The sequence below is a fragment of the Apis mellifera genome, linkage group LG15 (genome assembly GCF_003254395.2).
Source record: "Apis mellifera strain DH4 linkage group LG15, Amel_HAv3.1, whole genome shotgun sequence".
Lineage (NCBI taxonomy): Eukaryota > Metazoa > Arthropoda > Insecta > Hymenoptera > Apidae > Apis > Apis mellifera.
In genome coordinates, this window is record NC_037652.1 from 2,355,446 (window position 1) to 2,381,031 (window position 25,586).

A 25,586-nucleotide genomic window follows, 5' to 3' on the forward strand; every position below is an offset into this window, starting at 1 on the left:
GCTTAACGAGTTGAAAGTAGATTTATATATCACGGTTATTAATATTTCCTTGCAAAGTTTCCTCGTAAACCCTTCGGGAAGGGAATACCGAAGAAAGTTAAACTTAAATAAATCTGAAGTGCGCAAAAATACCTAAGTTGAGGAAATTTCAAACGAATTCCAGATCTCTTCTAAATTCTCTTAAATCTTTAATTTCTATTCCAGATACGAATAATATGTCGAATAAATCTTTTCGAAAAATTTAAGAAATATAGAAATATGTTCAAAGAATATTTAAAAAAAAGTTCTTAAACGTCAAAAATGAGATTGTGAGATCAGAAAAATGATTATTATATTATAAAAGAATATTAAAATATTGAGCAGTAAATAAACATAGACTAAGATGATATAATTCTGGATTCTAATAATTCTTCAATAATCGTAACTTTTGATTATAAATACAGAATGAAAGATGAAAGATAATTTTATATATCGACGCAAAGTCGATAAATAAAAATCGTCAAACTCCAAACAAGTTCCATCAAAGGAAGGAAATATCGATGGAGGGGAGAAAAACTTGAAAAATTTCTAATATATCCAGGAAAATTCTACGAATGGCAACCCCCAAAACCCCGTGGATATCGTTAATTCTGATGTCGAGATCCATAAAAAATGCTCTCGCAACGACGCAATCGAACGAAAGAAATCCCTCCAGGAGTCGAAGTAAATTCCTCCATCTCCTCCCCCTCGTCTCTCCCTTTCTCTCCCCTCGTTTCACCCACGGGCGGACAAAAGACGGCCCCATTGCGCGATTTATAGCCACGCTTAAGAGGACCTACTTACTTTGGTCTCGTTGCAGCCGTGGCAAATCGAATTGACCCTTGAACTTCGAAACTTCGTTACGAGTTCAAGCTCGAATTGGCCGTAACCGCTGTACTTCCTTTCCAAATGCGCCAACCCCCCTCCCACCCCCTCGCCCACCAATCTCCCTTTGTATTTAATTTCCTTGCCAATTTATACGCCTTTCCGCGGCGGCCGGTCAGATGAGAAAGAAATTCCAGGGAATTTTAAATTGTTTAAAACTGAGAATGAAATTCGAAGTTCGAAAATTATTCTTAACGAATTCCAAAAAGCTTATTGCAATTGTTTGAAAATTTTTGAAAGGATAGAATAAAGATATCCAGAATGGAGTATTAATTCTTTCGATCATTTTTCTGATGATACATTCGAAGAAGTTAAATGGCAGGGATGAAATTTGAATTTATTTTGGAAAGAAATTTTCTCCAATTCTTAAATACGTTAGAACACGTGTTTTATTAATTTATTATTATCAGAGAGGAATAAAAAATACATTAAGAAATTAGAGAATATTTAATTATCTCGAGATTCATGTTTGTTGCAAAAAAAAAAATGAAAATGAAATAATTTTAAAAGTTGTGTTGATAACAAATTGTGAAACAGGATTATTAAATTATAATTAATTCCCGCATATACGTCATGTCCAAAAATAAGAAATGATGAAGGTTAGAAATGTAATTAAAAAATGTTTTAATTAATCGCAAGAAAAAAAAAATTATCGTAATTTAAGCAATAATTTTATTTCATTTCGTACGTTTTTGCTTGCATCGCCAAAAGATCGAATCTTTTAATTTGTAAACACGCGGCAGATGACGCATGACGCTTATTACGCGTGTGCTCTAATCATTGCACGAGCGAATACACCAGTTTCGGCTGATAACGTTATCACTGACAAACAGCTTCCAAATTGATAGCCTTTATTAGAGACCCTGCAATTAAACCGAGAAATATATTTCTCATGCTTGTTTCATCATTTTACTGTTCGAAGAAGAAGAAGAAGAAGCGTCCATCATTCCGATTAGAACAAATATTTATCAGTTTTCTATTTTTCTCGAAATTGAACGGATATTAAGACGATATTGAAATCATAATGAAATACACTTTCGAACGCAGTAGCTTATAAAAAATAAATAAATAAATAAATATTCAATGTGCTGGAAGAAGAAAATCCAATTTGTTTCCACGTATCTCCCTTTCAATAAATTTAATTGTTTCCTGAAGTGTGAAAAATTGTTATTAAAACCTTTATTTTCATTAAATGTTCAATCTTCTCTGGCAAAAAGGTCTATTAAAATAATTTTCTTTATCGAAAATCGCCCTCCAATTAAATCACCCTTCTCTTGCATAATTAATTTACTTACAAAAATTAAAAAAAAAAAAAGATCAAAATATTTGGATCCGTTCGAAGAAACATCATCTTTTTAATTATAAAAAATTATATTACAAAAACAAAATTCACCATAATTAATATCTTTAATAATTTAATGTCCTCTCGAATCAAGGAATAAATCGAACGCAGCGCCATCTCCTTCATATATATATATATATACAATTTACAAATATAAAAGAAACGCGAATGGAAGCGTCTTTAACGAAGCGAGACATAAACGCTTGATACTATAGATGACACTTGGGTGAAAATCCATTTTTCTTCTCGGTCACTCTCTCATTTCCACTCCTTTCTTTCCCCTGTCAACTGGTTCGTCGATTTATTATTCAACGCGACGCTCTCGCATCTGGGACGATCGGGGGATCGAACGCAGACGGGAAAAAATGGTGGGCGACCGCCTCTCTCTCTCTCTCTCTCTCTCTATCTCTCTCTCTCTGATCGATTCGTTTCTAAACGCGTCGACGACCTGGGGATCGTTAAACGAACAGCGAAATATAACGAGCGGACGCGCCGTTTCGACGGTTCTAGGAGTTTTTGATCGGGAATCATTTTAACAAGAGACGTTTGATCGAAGACATTTTTATTCTTTTCATTTTTTATTTTATTTTATATATTTCTTGTCTTGAATATGAATACTTGGTTTGGTTCCGGTTCAAAGCCCAGATTAAGTTAAATATAGGTCTGGAATATAAATCCATATTTGAAAACAAGCTTTGAACTTAATCTAAACATAACCTAAAATTGTGTATACGTATAATTCAAACGTAAGTCTGGCCTAACCTAAATTAAATGTAAATGTGAAACTTACAGGGCGAATGTAGAATAAAATTTCAATTCTAAAAGGAAATTTAAACTTGGATATAAATTGAATTTGAACATTGTATCGAAATGATAAGTTTGAATTTAATTTAAAATTATCATAAATTTAATCCTTAACTTAATTTTTCTTTTTTTTTGTCTTTTTATTCTATTCAGATTTAAAGGTTCCTTTGATCAAGTTTTTTATAATCTTATCATTCCATTCTTTTTTGAAAAAAGAAATATTAATTATACTTTTGTTCGTTTTCATAATTATTTATGTTAATTTATATACAATTATATTATTGTTCGAATGCATTTATTATTTATGATTTTTATTAAATTAAATGTAATGGTAAATGTCATCTTTCGATAATAGAAGATGATATTAAATGTGAATATTGGAATATAGGAAACGCATCGTTGAAACTATCACGACGAAATTATGCCAATTTGTATTCCGTAATCTCAAATTTGAATACGCCATAGTAAGAAGTTAAAGCTTATGTTAATCTTCTGATATTTCGCATGCAAATTTCCACGAATTTCGGTGGAAAATTCACGGTGAAATGTGTGGAATAAACAGAGAGCATGGGACAATAAGAGCTGGTATTTAACAGGAATTTAAGCTTTCCTTAGAGCCACGAAAGTTAAGTTAAAAATAACCGAAAATGTTGTCGCATTTAATGGAAGTTCAGTTAAAAACCGCAACGATAATTTTCCCGAGGGACCATAAACTGGTTTCCTTTTTTCGCAGAAATTTTCTGAAAACCAAATTTTCCTTGTAATTTCTCCGCGATATCGATTCAATTATTAACCGATGAATTTTAAGAAAAAGAATAGCGATCGAAGTTTTCATTGTAAATATTTGTCGCTTGGAAAATTATAATGTCATTTGTTCGAGAAAAAGAATTGTTTTAAAAATTTTATTTCTTTTTTTTGGACTTGAAATGTAGTTCCCGAGAAATTTTAATGAAATTAACAATGTATTAAATTAGTAATTTAGAATACTACCTGCCTAACCACTCAGAAAATTAATTCAGAATATTGAAGCACGTGTAATTAAAATTTGTATATTTCGGAGAAATTTTAATAACATTAACAACATCTTTGAAAAATTAATTTAGAACGCAAAATTAATTTAGAATTAATGTCGCTATATTCTTGAAAACTAATACCAAATAATAAATTGAAATCTTTGAATATATGTTATAAAAAAAAAATACAGAGGTATAAAAAAGTTTGAAAATGCGAAATTAAAGAAATATAATTTTGAAATTCGCTTTGAGCCATATTTAATTCTCTTGCGAAAATGTAATTTCTGGAAAGGACAAAAGTTCGACACATAAAAAAAAAATAATAAAATATAAAAGAATTAAACTGTATATAATAAAATAATCTGTTAAAAGCTCTAAAAATTTTTTGAAAAAAAAAAAGAGAGAATCACTTTAAACCTTTCGGTAAATCGTTTTAAAGTAATAAATCCAAATAGCATCTCTTAAAAATTTAAAGTCTTCAATCAGTCAATGTAAAATTCATCATAATACCATAAAATTTAATTCTATAAAAAAAAAATCGAAATTATTCACAATAAAAATGTGAATTTATTCGTAATGTAATTAATTTAAAACTTCATAAGATATAAAAATTCTACAAATCATTTAAAATTTACTAAAGTAAAGTTTTTTACTTAAAAAGAAAAAATCTTCTTAAAATAAAAAGAAAAAAAATAGTAAAAATGAAAAAGATAAAAGATATGTATATTAAGATAATAAAAAAAAATAAAATCCTCCAAAAAATTGTCCCAAAATTAAAAATCAAATGCTTTGATCAATCATTTCAAAGTTTATTTCTCTCAATAGAAAAATATTCACAAAAAGATTAAATTAAAAAAAGAAAAAAAGAAAAAAACAAAAAATAAAATTAATCCAGTTAAATTACACAAATCAAATTTGATAGAAATTGACTGATTAAATAACGAATAATATTAAAGAGTATAAAATTAAAAAAAAAAGTATAAACAAAAGATAAAAAAAATAAATAATGCGATTAGATAAATAAATTAGATAATAAGTTAAACAATCAAATTAGACAATGATTGACCGGTCAATATTAATAAAGATTTAAAAAAAAAAAAAAAATACTATTACACAGACAAAAGAGAAAAATAATACATGAAATCGATAAAAACAAATCGTATGATTAAACTAGACAGTTATTGGACATTCGAGTCACAAATAGCACTAATAAAAACCTGAAAAGGAAATATTGGAACACGAACAAAAAAAGAAGTCATAAATAATGCACGAAATTGGTAGAAACGAGTTGTACGATTAAATTAATTGAATATTTAAGAAATAACATGTCTAAAATGTACATCTAAATTATGAAATATATATATACTGAAGCATTGAAAGAGATAAAATTAAACTGCGTGAAATTCTCAGAAGAATCGCACGATTAAATTAGATAAAAACATAAAATTGAATAATAAATAACACCATTGAAAAATCTTTAAGAAAAATATTAAAACATAAATAAAAGAGGAAAAAAGTTATAAATAATGCATGAAATCGTTAGAAACAGTAATTAAATAACCAATGAAATTTACAAAAATCTAAGAAAACACACATAAGTCATATAGTCTGAAGTCAAAATGAATTAATAAAATTAAACGTTAAATTGATCACATTTAGGTTAGGTTAACACTGGTAATGAAATAAACCAGAATAACTAATAGATTAATAAAGATATATATCCGTTTTACACTCGGAAAATATTAGAAATAATGCACGAAATCGTTATTAATTAAAACGAATCCCGCGATCAAATTGGGCATCGATGTAACGACGTTCATCGATCGTCCGCCGATTGGACAAAAGCGCCCTCTATTCGACTCGGTGCCACGATCATATCGGCGGCGAGGAATTGAAATCTCCCCGATTCGACCGCGTCACCGCGGACTTTCCAATAAATTCACCGCTCCACCCCCGCCGACCAACCCTTCCGATCGGCGGCTATGATTTGTCAGGAGTAGAAGGTTATCGATACCGCGATAAATTCGGTGTCGCTTGTTTAATTGTTCGACTCGGTGGTCCAACCTCCTCGAGCTAACTGCGAAGCGGGCACGCGATCAAATTGTGGATAAATGGTGGCTTTTGTTCGGATTACGTGTCGCGCGGTGGTTTTCGGGCCCGATATCGTGGATATGGTTTATGGATGAATGGTTGTGTGTGTGTATTTCTTTTTTTTTTTTTTGTTTGATAAATTTTTTAAGGTTAAGCGTCTGTGGAATTAAGAATTGGTGGAATGAAATTGGACAGAGTGAAGGAAGATTGGAATTTTTTTTTTTTCTTATTCAAATCTTGATTTTTGTTTACAGAAATTTTTGGTTAACTAATTAATTAGTTTGTAAGGAAGTTTATATGTAGATATGAAAAAATTTGCAATGGATTCAAAATTGAGTTATTTTTGTGTTATATTAAGTGTACATTTTTATCGTTGATATTAAATTTAAATACTATAATTCATTTTATCAGTTAATGGAAAGAGAATTTGTCATAACAGGAATATATTATAATACGAATATTATTAAAGAAAATCATGGAGTATAATATAACATTATCAGTGGAATGGAAATGAAAAGAAAGATGGTGGAGAGTATAACTAATATATCATTGGAAATATCATACAATTGGGATAATAATTTAAATTAACATTAAGAAATATTATCTTATTCGAGGAATAATTTGATCCTAGCTTCAGAAAAAAAGAAAAGAAAGGAAGGATGCTTTTAAATTTTAATAAAATTCAATCTTAAAACAAATCCCCTTGTTTGAAAAAAAGAAAAAAAGTATCAGGGATCAATATTAATAAAAATACCCAATTCCCTGAATTAAATTCGCTTTATTCAAAATAATTCTTTCTCATAATTCCTCGAATATTTTTTTTTCTTTGGCCCAATCACAGTGAGACGATACATCCCAAAGAGGGACGAGAATCAAAGAGCCGAGGCACATAATTATTTGACGGAAACTCGGGATTAGCCGAGTGGAAAGGATCCTTTTCGCGAAAGCAACCACCCCCTCCCCTTTCCTCTCCCCTTTTTCCACCCTTCCTAATTAAAACCGTGGACGAGCCGCGTCGCTTTTCCGAGGAAATTCCTCGATGTACTAATTATTCTGGATTTTGTGGACACGTCGCACACACAGGCACGTGGATATCAATAACGCGCCACCCCTTGGCCACCCAGGGGATGATTTAAATTTTCACGGTCGACGTGATAAATCGTCGCTGAAGGCTGTGAAAGGCTGTTAACGCTAAGAACGATAATAAAGACACATTGAGGGAAATGGTGAGCAGTAACAATGGAGTTTGTTTGATGGGGTGGAAATTTAGGGGTTTCGAATATTATTCCATTGTTTGATCCTTGATGTATACAGAGCAGAGATTCGTTAAGTGGCAGGGATTTTGATTCGGTGACTGGCTGTCGTTATCCTCACCACTCCAAGAGAACTGATAATAAATCCCTCTACTAGTCTATTCTTGGATTGGCAATTTACATTTGTACATTTAAAGTTTATTATGGTGTTATCATTTCTTCTAGACTTGAATAGTTGAAATTGGTAAAATTGTATTGTAATTTATAATATGAAAGAGTTAAGATTGAGAAATTTTTTAATAAATTATTCTTTTCTTTTTGTCTGTTTAGGTAAGTCATAGAAGGAAACTGGCATGAAGAAATGTTTTCCAAGAGGCAGGCTGACAGGTTTTTATCTTTAATAAAAGTGTTGATTATTTTATAAAGTTTCATCAACAATTGTTCGTTCATAATTTAAAGTATCAATGGATTAATTGTTCTTAGATATGAAAAGTATGGATTACATCTTTTCAAAAGAAGAGATAAAACGAGAGTGATAATGATTTTGTTGTTCAATTAATTTGAGATCGTAGGTTTTTTTAAACAGGATGAAAAAGAAAATTAATAATAATTAAAGATATCTAAAAAGGTATGAATATAAAACGAAAATAAAATGTTTAATTATTCGAAGAAAAGAGAGGGGAGATAAAATAAATACAAATAAGAGTAGAATATTGATGGTAGAAATATGGAAAACGAAATTTAATTATGAAAGGTAAAGAATGAATGTAGATGACGTGATTAAGAAACACAAAATGAGAATGAATGAATGATGCTAATAAGGAAAAGAATAAAGATTGATATTATAAAACGATATTGTGGAAGAAAGATTGATTGAATAAGATTTAATGGTATATATGAGAATAAGATGTCAGAGATGGAAGAATATTACGAATTGTATCGTTGAGAAATAAAATAAATAAATAAATAAATATCAGATAACAGATAACGAAATATGAATACGTGAAAAAGCATACATAAAGAAAATAAAAACGTAAAGAAAGTATGAGAAATTGAAAAACAAAAACTATGGCGTAGAAAAAAAAAAGAATACTCAAGCTGAAAAAAATATAAAATTTAATACAAAATGAAGATGAAATTCATTCTTAAAAAAACTAGAAACAAAAAACTGGGAATCAACAAATTCTCTTGCCCAAAAATATCTATTATTGAAGATCTTTAATTAAAAATAAAAAAAACTAAAATTATAGAGTTTTTTCAAAGAAATAAAAAAGAAATGTCTTCATCAACGTGTAATGTTATGTAAGATATGTAAATATGAAATATAATATGAAAGTCATTTGACCTAACTTAAACATGCCTAGTCTAAATATAAGTTAAAATTTAATTAATAACTTTTTGTGACAACTTTCTTGTGCAATTGCTCCAGAGAGACATAATCTAAAAAAATAGATAAAAAAAAATCATTATATAATGTATAGCTCTTTTTAAAAAAAACAAATTACTTACTAAAATTAATTCTTAAATTAATTATCAGAATAATCCAAAATAATATTTGTTATTATATTTATTTTTCTATACGCTTTAAAAATGAACAATTAAAAATCTTGCAACAAGGAAGGATTATATCCATGAAAAATTCTATCGAATAGCGTAAGTAATATGTAGATAAAAAACAAACGATCTATTACAATTTTTGAACTGTTTTATTCAGTTTTATTCAGTTTGAAAAAAAAACTGAAATTTTTCACTAACAATAAACCAATAAAAAATAAAAAAAATCCTTTTATCTTTTACATTATATAACAAAAAAGTAATTCCATTTTTATGAAATTTTGACGTACATCAAGGATCAAATCAAATTTAAAAAAAATTCAAATGAACCAAAAATTGAAATAAAAACGTATAACTTATTCAATAACTATTGATAATTCTTTCAAGTATCAAATCAATGAATCATTTTATTTAATCTCCCTTTTCTAAAAATTGGATTCTCTTGCTATAAGATTCTCAATTATCCGAAAGGAATTCGCCTCGTTTGAAACCCACATATAAACCCGCATATAAAAAGCCATCGAGGCGACACAATAAAATGCGTTCACTCGTGGCAAGCGAATATAAATTCGACGTTTTTACGGTAGCTGGTTTTTGTCTAGCCGTTTTGCGCGACGGCTCGCGAGCACGCCGGAAATAACCTCAGCGTCGGCGAAAGGAAGTCGCCCTGGACGTTTTTTCCACGCCCCCTTCCCCACCAGAGGGACAGTGGCCAACGTTTATTGTCCTGGAAACGCGATTTCATTATGAGTTTCCATGTTGCTCCACTGGAAATATGCTTGACTGATTGGTTGAATTCTACGATTTCAATTGTACGACAAAGTTTCGCGGTTCCATTCGTGGAAACGGTGCACCTCTCTCTTTTTCTCTGATTTGTTGAATACATTGGATTTTTTTCCATTGATTCGAGTAAATTGGCTGAATCGAAGAATTGTAAAATTGTGATTTTTGTTTATTGTTTTTTGTATTGTATTTTATGATTTATTTCCTTTCTTTCCTTTTTGTTACATTTGGTCTTCTTGATGTTATCAAGAATCATCACGAAATGACAAACTCCATTCAAGTTCCATTTCAATTTTATCTCACCCTGTGTCATCATTAAGAATCTTAGAATCACGATTTTCACGTATAATTCATCTAGCAATAGTTCAAATAACGATATTCTATCTCAATTGTTCCCCACAGGGAATCGTAAGAATCATCATCGACAACAACAACAATTTCAACGGAATGAACGCGAGCGCACCAAGAACGTAGAGAATTTTCTTCACAATTTCCAACCAAAATTAAACTTTCACTCTCTCTCGATTCTATCCACTCTATATCGACTCTAAAAGATAAATATCGCATTAAAAATACACGTATCCCATCACAATACAATTTCCAACTTCGCACTTCGAAATCCCCTTCGTTCCGTCTCTTGGCGACAATTCTATTTACATATTCATATCGCGACAGGCAGATCAACAATTCCAAACGCGAAAATACGCGCGAGAAGCGAGAAACATTTTCGTTTCGCCGCCCCCAAAATCCACCACTTCGAGAACAACGCCTTCCCTCAGCGGATCGACACGTGGCTATCTCGGTACCTTTTAAGCCTAGGAGCCCAGGTTTCCAAGCGCGAAACATCGATTCTCAATTTGGCAGCGGGCGGAAGAAGAATGGAAAGCCTCTTCCTCTCCCTCTTCGAGACTCGTCTCCTCCTCCACCTTTCGGCGCCTGTCCTCGATCTCTGTTCCACGTTTCATCGATCTCGACGTCGCTCATCCGTGACACGGCTTCTCCCTCCCCTTCTTCGACCCTCGCCTTATGCCTCCGTCTCGTAGCGCAGGGAGCCTTCTTTCTAGCTCTGTCCTCGTTGCTCCCGCTCGCGACGTTAATGCGGATTTCAATCGAATACTTGCTTCCTGCGCGGATATCGAACCGGTCTCTTATTTTATTCTCCTTTTCTAATTTTCTTTTTATTTATTTTTAAAATTCCCCCGCAAATACAGGTTGATATTTATATCACGAAAAGAGAGAACTCTTTGAAATTTATTTCATTTCATTCGAGAAAATTCGCTCGATCGAAATTTTTAGATAGAATTGGAAGAAAAGAGATCAATTCTTCGATCCCTCTGATAAGATAAGAAGAAAAGAGGGGAGGGAGAGAAACGAAATAAGAGTTAACAGATCCCTTTCGATCCCCTCCCCTCCGGTCGTAACGCGTCACGTCGATTCGAGGAATCGTTCATTCCGCTCGTTTCGCGGAAGTTGGAAGGCGGAAGTTGTCGAGCGTTTTCCCTCCCACCACTCGAAGCCACCGCTGGCTTCTTTGGATCGTGCGCGCACGATTGCAATCTGCGATTCCGGCGACTTTGATCGGCAATTGGGAAATTGCGGGAATTAGGCTCCGTGACGTCAACCGAGCGGAGAGTATTACCGTGATTGGACACTTAGAGGCGGCTCGAGCGAAGGTCACTTTCGTGCCCGCGGCCTTTCGTCCCTTGAAACGGCGGAAAACCGCGTAACTAACGATCGTTTAATGCGTTCCCAACTCGGTGACACCGGGTACCACGCACTGCTTCTTCAACTAATTGGATAATTAGGACGCTTAGGATAGTGTGGCGAGGTGTTGGCCAGTTCTTCCTTCTTTTTCTTTGTTTTTCTTTTAATTTTTACCCATCTTCTTGTCCTAGTTTCGTTTCTCTTTTCACATTTTTGAATTCATTTTCTGCTTGGGTATAAATTAGTAGATTTATTTTACTTCTTTTTCTTTAATTTTGTTGTTCTTCTTATTATCACGTTTCCATCTTCCTTTTATTTCTTTTTTTTACTTTTAAATTTTACTTATATTTTAGAGTAGAATAAAATGTCAAGCTTTTTTTATTTCACTTCTTACTTTTTTTTCTTCTCCTGTTTTCATTATTTCTTCTAACTATTTATTACTTGTACTCCTTTCTATCTTTAAACAAAAATTACTTCTATAATTAATAATCAATGTTATTTCTTTATCTTATCTGTTATTATTAAAACTCTTTTCTTTTAATACAAAAAAAAATTGTTTTCTTTTCTTTTATATAGAAAAACTTATTTTATTAGATTATAATAATCATCGTTGATAAATTTCGAGATTTCAACTCTTGATGGAACTATCCCTAACTTTGATAACTAATTACAGGTTCAAAACTGTTATCGAATAAGATTCTAGTTAGATGAGAAATATTCAAGCTTGTACCATTTATTCCCCCATTTGCATGACTCGATAAATATTGAATCAACTAGATAGCATCGGGGATATATACCGGGTTAAGTTCCTGTCGAGAGTTTCGTAAGTTTCATCTAAGCGTTGCGATATATCTAGAAAGTTTGAAATTTCGTTCGAATTTCGCTCGTCTTTGTTTCACTATCTTCCACTATTTCGAAATAAGGAATAATCTAATTTTTCGTTACTTTGATCAAATTACTCAATTTTGATTTATGTGTTTTTATTCGATCAGTTATTTTGCTTGATTTATAGTTAATTTTCTTTTTTTTCTAATTTATTATTGTTAAGATTTTTGCAATTATATAATTTTCATGGAACGAAAGAGAAGAAGAAGTAATGGAATTAAAGTTTTCTATGTCTATATAAGAAAAACTTATGTTTTATACCTTATTAAACTCCAATCAAAACTTGAGAAAGAGAATTGTACAATACCATTGTAGTTATCTTCTTTACTGTGGAAAATTGGAGTTGGAGGAGAAATTTAATACAGTTATTAATGAACTGAAAACATTTTATATAGAAAAGTTGAAGAAGAAAACTACTAACTTTAAAAATTACAGCTTTATCTATTATAAAACTATAATAATTATTTGTTATTTTTATATTAAAAAAAAAAAGAAAATTACAATAAAAATCCAAAACATATAATAAAATTAATAATAAAATTTTTATAAAATAAAAAATAATGACTAATAACTTTTTAATAAATCTTTAAGAAACAAATTTTCAATTATAAAAATTAGAAGATTTTAAAACAAATGATTAAACAAAATTTATTGATTAAAAATAATAAATTATTATAATTGTTTATTATTTTTATATAAAAAAAATAAATTCAAAGATAGCTAACTAAAATATAATTAATTACAAAATTTTTCTACTAAATTTTAAATAAAAAAATGTTTTCTCTAGGAATTATATCTTCATTATTATTATTCATTATTTCTATATATATAAAGAAAAAAGAAGATATCTAATAACTAAGAAATCTTTTAATTATCCACCATTTTTATTTGAAGAAAGGAGAAAACAAGAAGAAAACTCAAAAGCAGATAACTAATAACGAAATCTCTAAATATACCTTCAAATATTCTACAATCATAATTATCTCTTATTTCTCAATATAAAAAAAAATAATAATAATAATTAAACAACAAAAAAAACAAAAATCTAATAACGAAATATCTAAATATACCTTCCAATATCTTGCTATTATAATTATTCGTCATTTCTATACAAAGAAAGAAAAAAAGAAATTAATAAAAAGAATAAAATATAAATAATTAATATTCTACAATTATAATTATCCATCATTTGTACATACACATACAAAAAAAAAAGAATAAAAATAACAAAAAGAGTCAAAATACTTATTTAATAAGAAAATATTTAAATATATTTTTAAATAATAAATTGCAATCACAATTGTTCATCGTTTCTACGTAAATAATGATAAAAAATTAAAAAAAAGAAAAAAATCAAAAGCAGATAACTAATAATATTAAATAATAATAATAATAATAATAACGTCATCCCTTATCTCAGCTTTCATTCCATTGGTATCTTGTGCGAAAGCATGGACGGGGCAGCAAGATATCCACGTGAACAGTAACCGAAGGCACGTACCGCTTTTTCAGATGCAAATTACGCCGCTTGCACAATAATAATCGCGGCATGTCGTCGCGGAACCACTCGCGCGCCGACCACGAGCTGCATTTGAATTAATGGCGAGCGAGCCCCTTCGAGATTACGTCTGAATAATCCCGATTCTCGCGCAGGAATGATGGCCAATCGCGAAGAGCGGCCTTCCTAGACGTCATTCGCGCCAACCGGAACCAATTTCGCGTTTCCGTTTCCGCGCGTATAGTAATTCGCGTTAATATTTAACGTTAAATGCCTCCTTTGGATCTTTCCCTCTTCTTTTATTTCTTTTTTGTGTCATTCATTTTATGCACATGTAAAGACGTGTGTGTATTATCTGTTTCAATTTTTCTTTTATGTGTACTTGATTTTTTTTTTTTTTTTTGAGGCTTTGTTATTTTTTTTCTTTCATATTTTATTTATTTTGTGCATATACTTGTATCTATATATATATTTATATTAAAAGTTTGGAATAAATAAATAATGGTTTCAAGAATTTAAAGAAAAGTTAGATTAGAATTTTGTTGGTTCTCTTGAAAAACTTTTTTGTAAAGATTTTTTTCAGTATGAATAGAATCATTATTGATATTTGTAACGTTAGTATATTCATCAATAATAAAATTAATAGAAGATTTAATGTAAATACAATTAGAAAAAAGATTCTAAATTTTTTATTAATTGTATAGATATTGTACACATTTATTATGCTATATTTAAATATTTTATTTTTCTTGTTTATTAGTGTTTATTGATTTTGACTTTTTTTATTACTTTCTTAATTTCTTCTTTAATTCTTTATGTTGTTATATATATCTATATTGTGCATTCTTATAATTATTCATGAATATTATCTTTTGCTAGACTATTAGTTTCTTTTTCAATTTTTTATTTGTTATTTATTATATTTGTATTTTTTATCTATTCATTTATTAACTTGATTTATTTTGCTAATTTATTAATTTATTTTATTATTGTGTGATAAATATAACATATTATATTTTATTTTTTTATCCATTGATGATTATTATTCTTAGATTATCAATTTTTATTTTTTATATGTTGTTATACGTCTATTTATTATAATTACGTCATTTTGTATTTCTTATCTATTAATATCCATTTCATTCATCCCTGTTTGTTTTGATTCATCAATCAATTGATTTCTTATTTGACATTCTATGTCAAATCATTAATATACTTGTATCTTTATTTATATGTATTATATCTCTTGCTCATTTTCTTTCCTATCCATTTATATTTATTGATTTTGATTTATTTTACTAGTTTATTTTTTTCTATTTCCAAAGTATGTCTGTCAATTTTTTGATTTATTTGTTTTTTAAAAATAATTCAAAACTAGTAACTCGAATAACAAGTAATACTAAAAAAACAATATAATCAATACTAATCTAAAACTAAAAAAAAATGTCCAATTTATTTCGTTGCATAGTTAAAAATCAAAGGCATATATAATTTTAGAACACAATCAAGATGTGGGAAATGGAGAGAAAATTATAATTTTCCAACGAATTCTCGATTTTTCTCGGACCATTGATTCTCGATCTACTATACACCATCGATTCGATTCGACAAACTGGCTTAATGTAAATCCAACGTCGTCGTGCCAGCCTCGAATCCCGAAACGGTTTTCGTTGTAGCGTTAGCTATTGGAACGGATTCAAATTTATAGCCGTATCCATCAGAAATTTTTCATTTACCGAACGCCTGTTCCGTTGAGAAACGTTTGCGGAATTTTAATTATCGAATAATATTTTTATATGGAACAATTGGAAAATAATTTTGAGATGTTTGAAAACTTCTGATTACTGCTTTCTTTGAATATCACATACAAACTGCAAATTGAGGTATTTATAGAAATTTTTATCGGAGATCGATGAAAAAGATTACTTTTTGAAAAATTTAGAAATTTTATGAACTTGAAATTTAGATATCGGATTCAAAATGAAGGAAAATTATAAAATGGTATTAGAAGAGTATTAAATATAAAAATAAAAATTCTTCTCTTTTTTTTTTTTTTTTGTATTTTTCTGATTAATATGTGACGTTTTTAATAATAGTATTTTAAAAATTTTAGTTTCATAAAAAAAAATTCTATTCACTTTCCATAAAAGAAAAAATTTGAAAATAATTTTGAATACTAAAAATTTGTGATTTTTTTAATATCAACATTCGAATTGATGTACGTAGGAATTTTTATAAAAATTTGATAACAATAATTTACTAGAAAAATTAAAAAATAATAAATTAATAATAATATATAAAATTAATTAATAATAGATTTATTTACATTTCAAATAAAAAAGAATTATTATCTTTGTATTGCTATCTTTTTGTAATATAATAATTGGCTTCAAGTTAATAGCGTTTTAAAAATTTTTGTTTTATTTTCATTGGAGAAAAAACTCTATTTTCAACTATTTTATGTATTGGATATTTTTGTTTTTTGTAAAAATTTTCAGATTAAATCATTCGAAGAATAATTCCAAAAAATTTGTAAAACAATTTTATGAGATATATCCGTTTTCTATGACGAATTGTGGTTTAAATCTGGATGAATGGATTAAAAAATGAAATTGATGAAAATTCGATTACGACTGATTCTAAAAAAAAAAAAAAAAGAAAGAAAAAAAAAGAAAAAAAAAATCATCAAACAAATTTTCAATATATCAGCGATTTTCGTTTTTCATCAAGATTTACGGATTAAATACGGATCTGAATATCTGTGCTTGATGAAAATTAGAAGGGATAATCCTAAAGAAATTCGAGTTTTAATACTTTTACAAAAAATTTTAATTTTATAAATATTTAAAAAATATGTAAATCATTTTTATGACGATTCATATCTTGAATCAGTGTAGGTGGATGGAAATGATGATATCGTTATACGAATCTTTTAAAGTAGAGATAATTTTTAAATAGCAATATGGTTACGAGACACGTGATCAATATTAATAGATCAATTTTTGCGAATAATAACGTTTTATCTTGAAGCTTCTTTAAATTATTAGCGATATTAAGTTACATGTTTTATTTTCTTTTTTTTCTTTCATTTTTAATTGTTCACGAATTTTTCGAAATTTTTTTCGAGATTCCAAATTCTCAATCAATAAAATATGCTTTTCAATTTTTTTTATTTTTATTTATTTATTTCAAAACTATTCCAAAATTCCTTTTATCCATAGCACTGTTTATTATCGGATAAATTAGATAAAATCATTGCAAAATCTTTCTAATTGTAATTCTAATCTAAAGATCAAAAGGATCTCTAAATTTTTGGTGATTTCAAGAATTTTAAATATATTTTATTCAATAAATACAAGATATGCTTAATTATACCAACAAAAGTATTTTTTAGTGTATATTATTATATTTGACTTATATTCATTTCATTTATTCTTATATTCTTAAGTAATTTCAAAGACTAGACCACTAGATGTCTCACTTTCTCGCAGATACTTTTTATTCTATCCTATATATAAAATTGTAATATTATAAAACTTGCTAATAATTTATAATTTGATTAATAAAAAATTATAAAAATTAATTCCTGCTTATAAATTTCAAATTTTTGTGAGTGATAAATTAGTTTAATACTAATTCGAAAAAATCCTAATATTAACAACATATTCACACATATATATAAATATTTTATTTATGGATTCATTGTAATTCTTAGTAGAGTCTTAACAGTATTTTATATTCGGCCAAAAGAAATACAATACTAACAAAGAATTTGTAATCTTTACACATCGGCATTATTTTATTCGTCGAAACTCCAATGTACAATGTATGATAGAAGCTGGCCAAGACACATCTTATTCGAAAGTGTTACAAAAGTGCCATTATGTGATCGTAATGTTACACGAGTGCTCCTAATCGGATCACGTTGCGTTTAAGGAGGACGTGTATGGAAAACACGCCCGCAAAGAAGACTTCGAAATGCCAATTTGCGAATGATGAATGCGCTTACGGGATTGGTTTCCATTGATCGTGCGTGATTTCAAGTAGTCGAAATAGGATTAAATGTTTCAACGATGAAACCGGCTATGAATGGAAGTCATTTATACGATCATTTATACAAATAATTTGCTTAACTAGATGATTTAAAAAAAATTATTTATCTGTTTGATTAATTATTCGATATTTTTATTTCAAGTCATATTAAAGATGCATTTGATGAGGTAATATGATAATTCGAATAATGAAATTTTTATAGGAAAATAAATTTATTTCTTCATTCTTCTAAAATTTATTGATTGTAAATATATAGATAATCGCATAAGAAACTATTTATTTTCATATAATTTAAAATTTCGTGTAAATTAATTTTCGAACTAAATGTCAATGTTATCTCAAAAATTGTAGAAATCTATCTAAAATTTATCAAAGTTCTTATTTTAATTGAAAGTTATACTAAAAATATTTTCGAATATTTAAAAATGGGATATAATATTCGACTAGGGAATCTAATTTGAAATTCATTGGGCGAAATTTGGCCACGATACGTTATCATGGCCCTGTTCGCCCAATCCGCTTATCTAATTTCCAACTGCAACTTTGGTAATTGCGGATCCTTGATATTCAAGGCCAATCGACTAGCAAGTTTGATTGAATTTCGAACGAATACAACAGGTTCCTGAATGAAAAATAGAAATCGATCGTATTGGAAAATTTGTTCGAAACTGGAGTTCCGTTCAATGGGTCGGGTTAATTCCAGGAAACAGAACTAAATAATTAAAATCTAGGGAAAATAGGGTCGGATTGTCAATCAACGTGGCGCATTACGAGAATAATTTTCATCGAAAGGGATTAAACGAAAGAACACAAAGAGCAGAATTTTGATTATTTTTCGCCTCTTTTGCTTATTTTATTCGTTCTCATAATAAATCTTGTTTCGATGTGAACGAGTGTAAGCGAGTGTAAGCGCTGTAAAAATAAATAAAATCTTCGTGAGAACTCTTACATCGTCAAGAAGATCAAAAGTTTCGCGCTAATAAATTAAATCGAGTTTTGCGTGAAATAAAATTAGCGTAAAGTTGAGACTCGATGAAATCTGGAGCGATGACACGAAGAGGCAGGTGAAGGATTAGATTGAAGAAACTTCGAAATAACAGCATAAATATTCCTCCTCTCTTTTATTTCACATTTGAAAATTTTGTATCACCTTCTAGAAAAAATCCTTCTCAAAATAATTCAATCTTCGAATCAGCTAAAAATATTTAGAATTATTTAGTATCCAAAATAAAATCTCTATCACTTCACTAAAACATATCTGTAATATCTATAATTCCTGGAATTCTTAAAAATCTAACAAACTTTACGATTTCAAACTGAAATCGAGATATGTAAAATAGAATTCAATCTCTAAATCCCTAAAAATCTAGGGATTTTGGAATCTTGAGACACCAAAATTCTTAAATCCCCTATATATATATATATATATATAACTCGATAACCCTGAAATGCTATGCGAGCCATTTACAGCGATAAAAAAATAAGACAAAATGTCCAAAGGAGTCCGAGAATCGACTTAAAAACGTATAACACTCTCGAATAAGAAGACCATCTATATCCTTGGCGGGTTGCACACGAGTTGTCATTACAGTGGAAGCAGAAGCTCGAAGACGAAAAAGTGTCCTGGCCAGGCCACTGCTCGAGTATTTTCATGTATAATGGATGAGAGACAGGCGCCAGCAACCTATGAGTACGCCTCCAACGACGGTGCTGCGACATCACGGTCGACAGCTCTCCGATTATTCTCAGCCAGACACCGAATCGACCTTCCTCGATGCTTATTCCACCGCTCCAGCCTATTCTTCGGCATTTTAATTCATCCCCCCTCTCTCTCTTTCTCTCTCTTATTTCTTACTTAGGATCGATTGGAAGTCCAGAAAATAGTGGAACTTTCGAGGAATTTCAAGTTTCTTAGCGTGAAATCGAGATTGGAATAAATGACAATTTGATGAAGATTCACTCGGTTCGTTACGACGAAGAAAGATGAAACTGTTCTAATGGGAGATAGATTAATGTTGATTGGCCGATAATGAAATTGTAGAAATGGCTTCTGAGATGATTTAACGTGAATCCGCTCGGTTTTGTGTAATGCAGATGTTACAACGAATCCTTGCAATCTTCTTGGAAGAGTTGGTTCTTAGAAAACTAGATGGGATAAACTAGATGGAGAGGCTGGAAATGATATAATCTCTGAAAATTATGTAAATGCTTTTATGTAATAACGCGAACTAAGACTGTAATAGATATCCAATTCAATGAAACTGATATGATTTATGCGTGGAAGACTTCCACTTGTGGAAGGTCACATTTGCGAAGATTCAATCTTCCAAGAATAGTGTAAACGATTGAAAAAATTGGAAGAAGGGGAAATAGAATTTCCTAGAGGATCATACGAGCGTTCTTAGATAAGCAATAAATTTAGTTCAATGAAACTGATATAATTTAAATGATATGAAAGATTTCTATTTAGAAGAGCATATATTTTTAAAGATTAGACTTTTAAGAGATTTATAAGGAAAATATTGAATAGAAATTATTGAGAAGAACAAGATCAGATGTATAGTTTTTAAAGGTTATATAAATATTTTTAAATAAAAATTGTAAATAAATATTTAATTAAGTGAAATTGATATGATCTTTATGCAAAAAGTCATGTCTATGAAAACTTAAGAAAAATTGTATAAATGATTGAAAAAACTTGGATGAAGACCAGATACAGTTTCTGTAAGAGGATTATGTAAGCATAGATATTTAATTCAATGAAACTGATTATTAAAACATGAAGAACATCCACTTGAGAAAGCAAATCTTTGAAAACTTGATTTTATATTACAACTTCTTGGATTCTCTTTTTCCATAATCAATGAACAATATTTTTATTAATTAATCAGAAATCTTATTCATTCTTCAAATCCATATTTATTTTCTATTATTTATACTTTGGAATATTTAATCACAATATTTTATAAATTTTATATTTTATATATATTGTTTCAAAATTGTTTAATAATTATTTGATAATTCTTTTTCTCTTTTACAACAAATAGACTAATAATCATCTCTTACCAATAATATATGATCCAGAAAACCAGCTATCACTATTATATTAAATCAATCCTTCAAAAAATAGAGTCAACCAATATATCATAACCAATCAATTCATTCCTACCAAAATATGTCATTCGTACCTACAAACAACTTCGTTTACCATGCAATCCACTCCCCACGAACAATTCAAACATTCCCTACAACTCATCCCAAGAGCCCTATCCATCCACTTTGAACAAGAAGACCCTCCACCAAAAACTCCACCCCATTCAAATAACTCCTCTTGTAAAGGGATAGATACGTGTCCTAGAAAAAAAAAGAAAAGAAAAGAAAGACATCATTGATAAAGTCCAATTCGAGGAAGGAAGAAGTGTTGTGTAGAGGAGGAGGGAAGAGGGGTTGCTGTCTCTTAGTTGGAACTTATTAGAGCGAGTATCGTTCCCTGGTACCAATGAGAGTAACGACAAAGAGGAGACCTTTCTCCTTCTCTCTCTCTCTCTTTCTATTTCCCTTGATTTCTTCGCCCAAGAAGAGACGAGGACTCTAGGAGTCAAGGACGCGGAAGAAGACTCTTCGCGCTGCCTCTCTCGCCCTTTTCGCGGTTTTATGATGTAAAAGACGGGGGTTGTGACCGTCTGCTAACGAACCAATCGAAAGGAAAAGAAGGAGGGGAGCAAAGGTTTTTCGCAAGCAAGGTTGAATAAGGCGAAACGAGGGGGGAGAAGTTTTAGTAATCGGACGTGGTTTGGGATTATCACATGGGTTGACATGGTTTTTTTTTTTTTTGAGAACGAGTTTCGACGGATTGGAAGGGTCAAAGAGAGAATCATGGAGGAGAGGAGTTTTTAAATGAAAGTTATATTGGATTAGAAATGTTGAAATATTGTGAACTCGATTCGTAACGAGGAGTTGGATTATAATAAACGAAGAAATTGAAATGGTTTGGATTAAGAAATGGAAGTTTCAAAGATCAATTGCGAAAGCTTTTAAAGTTTGAAGAAGATTTGAAATATTGTGAAAAGTGGATGGTGGGGGAATTTAAGTAATTGAGAGAATGAGGAGTGATTTTTTTTTTATTGGGGAGATTGAGAAAGAGAAATTTTAATTGCAATAAGAATGGATGTCACAAGAAGAATTATAGTAAATGTTTTATAACTAAAAGGTTGAAGATTATTGTAAGTTGAGTTAAAAAGGAGAAATTTTAATGAAATGAAAGTTTTTGAAGTTTGGTTATATATACCTAGTTAAAAAGAATGTAAAGAGTGGATTATGATGAATGTTTTAGAACTTTGGATAGTTGGGGAAAAGTGAATTCAAACAGATGAAATTGGAAGAATTTTTGAAATTGAAGTTGAAAAGGCTTAAGTTGCGAAAAGAGAAATTTTAATCATAAAAGATGAAAATTACATGGAGATGGAAATTTTGAAACACATTGTGAATCATGATGAATGTTTTAGAACTTTAAACAGTTTTGGAAGAAAGATATTTAGAGTTTTTAATTGTAAAAGAAAAATTTTAATCGTAATGGAAAGTTTTTGAAGCTTTGAAAGATTTAGACTTGTTGTAAATGGATGGATTATAATGAATATTTTAAAACTTTGAATAAAAGATTATTGGAATTAAGTTAAGAAAGAAGAATTTTAACTGTAATGTTGTAGAAGTTTTAAAGTTAAATGAGAGATGGAAAATTTGAGATATTATAATTGGTGGATTATAATAATGAATCTTTTTTCTTCTTTGATTTTGTATTATTCGAAGTTAGTTGCGTTTGAAGAGAAGAATTTTAATTACAATAAGAGTAAAGATTTTGAATGTTTGATCATGTGAGAAAAATTTGAAATATTGTAAAGGATGAATTATAATGAATGTTCCAGGATTTCAGTTAATTGGGAAAAGAATTTTTGAAGCTCTCTGTGAAAAGCTTACATATTCGAAGAGAGGAATTTTAATTATAATGGGAATGAAAGTTTTAAAAAATTGATTATGAAGGGAATCAAAGATTTCCGATATTATTTTATTATAACATAAAATTTTTCCCATGTTGATGAGAAAAGAAATATGTTGAAGAATAATGAGAAGCGAAAAAAATTTAACATGCTGCAAGAAATATGAATAATCTTGAAACAATCTGAGAAATTTACAAAAGTATTTGAACGAAGATGAAGGGGATGAAGAGGAATTTAAAATTTATTTCATTCTTCAATTTTTTTCTACAATAATTCCTCCGAAGATCTGTACATTTAAAAAGTATTTGATTAAATTTCTAAAATTATGAACATATTTAAAATCTCCTGTAGTATAATTGCCTGCACATAACCTCTTAGAAATTCTTAGAATATTATTATACTGTTGCTTCCTATTATAAATAATAATATTTATCACAAGATAAAAGATTCTATTCCATCTATTTCAATTTTAAAACCAAACCAATTATCATTGCCTATTATTAATCTTGGAAAAAGGTACAATCATTAATTTCTCTTATTTACTCTTATTTCCCTTGTACAACGATTACGTTGTGCAATCAGGATCGTGTTTCCATTTAACAATTTTCGTTCGATGCTCATCGATAATTGGATTCCAGCAGGTTGGATGCAACATTTGCAGGATTTCAACTCGATGGAGTCGAAAGTTGGCAAAGCTCGTTGATAGTTGGCCGAGTTACCCTATGAATTTCTGATACGAGGATACAATCGATGTTGCTTGTAATTAGCGGTTCACCCTGTTTCCGTTCTCTTCATTTTCGTTTATCGATCGTCACATCAGATGAATTCTACCTCCGCGAGGTAGAAGCAAAATTAAATTTTATTTAAAATAAAAAAAAAAAGAGAAAATTTATTATTATTACAGTTCAAAATATAATAAGAGCAAGCATAAAGGAAGAAAGGGAAAATAACGAAGAGGAGAAAAACTCTTGTTATATCCGAGGAGTGAGGCTTACGCGGAAAACTTTACAAACTGCGCTACAAGGAAAGGGAAGTAAAGAGTTCAAAAAAAAACGAAACCAAAAAGAAGAACAATATATCTCATTCAAGGATAAAACTGAGCTACTCGAAAACAAAGAACAAACAAGAACCAAAACCAAAGTGTGAGAGAGGAAGAAAATAGAATTGAAAAAAGAATAACAGAAAACGCGATAATAACGAAATTAATTCGTTGTCCAAGCCTACAATCCTAAAAAAAAAACTTGGAATCAAAATGAAAGAACAAACAACAACAAACAACTTGAAATGAAAGAGAGAAAAAAAAGAGAAGGAAAACGAATTTAAGGAAAAGGGATCAGATCTTGAAAAGTATCGTCACTCGAGGCGCAACGATCCGCCCTAGAAACCCGGTCCCCGTTTAGCAAAGGGAGGGGTGAAAGAGGTGAGAAGAAATCCGTGGTGGTCGGCGTCGATTAGAGGCGAACGGAAGCGTTGATCGTAAAACGGGGACGGGCATCGATCGTTTATAAGCGGCGTGTGGATGGATTAATTAAAAAGCCGGCCTGGCACAAAGGGGGTTGGACAGGGTGGGGAGGGAGGGGAGGGGGGTTGAGTTCACAGGAAAGCCTTGAAACCGTGAGGGGATCGTTGTCGACGAGGAGGGGGAGAAGGGAAGGATAGGTGGGTCGAAGGGTGGCGAAAAGGGGCGAGGCTGAAGGAAAGGGGCGCGTCGAGGGTATATACGGGGCAAGTTTTTCGCTTTCACGGAATAATAAAAGGATCGCGTGCCACCTGGAATTCGATATCGCCCTCCTCGTCGGCTGTCGTCGATGATGGCACCAGCTGAGACGTTCCAAGAATGTGTTTTTTTTTCTTTCTTTTTCTTTTTCTTTTCGCGAGGAGGGTTTCTCTCGGTTACTTTGGGATTGCTGTTGAAAGTGGATTTTTTTGAGATTGCAGAGCTTGTTGAGAAGGAGAGATTCGTGAAAGTGGTGTTTGTGGATTATTTTATTTTGAAACTACGTTTCCAGAAAATGTAAAATTTTTTAGATTATTTTTAATTTCGATCCATTCCTCGTGTTGAGTTAATTTTGAAGATTTTCAATTTTAATTTTGATTTTGATTTTTTGAAATTGATGATTCTGAAATAGATTTGATGCTGTTTTTTCTTTTTTAATGTTGGAGAAATTTTAATTCCATCACTTTTGAATTTTTTGAATGAAAAAGTTTTTAAGAATTTTTAGGGGAATTTTAAGAAGCGATAGGTGAAGTTCAAGGGCGAAGTTTAAAATGTGGAAAGAGAAAGTAAAGTTTGATTTTTAAAGCGGGGGATGAAAGGGAAAGTTTCAGAATAATACTGATTGTATACACCGTTCAAATGAAGAAAAGTAATTGTGACGTACAATGAGAAAGTTTGAGATTTTGAATGGAACACTGGAAAAGAAAGGGAATCTCAAATAGAGTGAAAAATTCACGTGCTACTAGAAAATGTTTGTGATGAAAGCTTACTATTTTTCACCAAGCAAAACTTGTTTCGAGAAATAAATTTTCAAAAAAATTTATAAAATATTTAATTCGAATATAAATACAATGAATAAGTTATGAAGTTATGATACTTTAAAATTACAGAATATTCTTTCACTATATTTTCAAAATTAACCCTCTAACAATAATAAATTATTAATACGTCAAACTTACTTGTAAAAAACATATTACACGTTTATTTTTATT

At 30.0% G+C, this 25,586-nt stretch overlaps 1 protein-coding gene and 1 long non-coding RNA gene across 2 annotated transcripts in view; both read left to right on the plus strand.

Moving 5' to 3' along the window:
• The window catches only part of LOC107965883, a 70,743-nt gene extending 62,099 nt beyond the window's left edge, over positions 1-8,644 (plus strand). Inside the window, exon 2 of the long non-coding RNA XR_003306139.1 lies at positions 7,737-8,644. This is a non-coding gene — a long non-coding RNA (uncharacterized LOC107965883). The remainder of the gene's footprint in view (positions 1-7,736) is intronic.
• The window catches only part of LOC413557 (syndecan), a 169,838-nt gene that overhangs the window by 69,379 nt on the left and 74,873 nt on the right, over positions 1-25,586 (plus strand). The gene's annotated exons all lie outside the window — the stretch shown is intronic.